General features: G+C 25.8%; 1 protein-coding gene across 2 annotated transcripts in view; it reads right to left on the minus strand.

Annotated features, from left to right (window-relative positions):
* LOC307171165 (cationic amino acid transporter 2) overlaps window positions 1–353 on the minus strand; it is a 6666-nt gene extending 6313 nt beyond the window's left edge. Inside the window, exon 1 of one of the 2 annotated variants that reach the window (XM_079892630.1) lies at window positions 276–353. The gene's annotated coding sequence lies outside the window, so the exon portion shown is untranslated. The remainder of the gene's footprint in view (window positions 1–275) is intronic. The other variant, XM_079892631.1, reaches the window with a different exon arrangement.

Here is a 353-nt window from a genome sequence, read left to right on the forward strand (position 1 = left end):
AATTTTACTTTTTGTAAATACTTTACGTAAGAAACTATTTAGAAATATGTGCACTATTTTATGTTTTCTAAATGCATGTGAAGCTGTATTTTTAATATTTTCCTTATTAATTAATTTAGCATTCATTTACTCTTTGCACTGAAAAAGGTTGTGTGTAATTCAAAAATATATGCCAAATATAAAATTATGAGTTTTATCAGCAAAATAACGACTAAAGAACTTGCAAAAACATTTCTTAATGCATCTAATTAGTAAATTAATATTTGTTTCTTTACCTTAACTGTGTCCAGAGAAGTGTGCAGAGTATCTTCGTAATGACTTTGTCTAAATATAGCTATCCATTTCACACCAAT

Source organism: Squalius cephalus, assembly GCF_949319135.1.
Source record: "Squalius cephalus genome assembly, chromosome: 14".
In the NCBI taxonomy this organism is placed as follows: Eukaryota; Metazoa; Chordata; class Actinopteri; order Cypriniformes; family Leuciscidae; genus Squalius; species Squalius cephalus.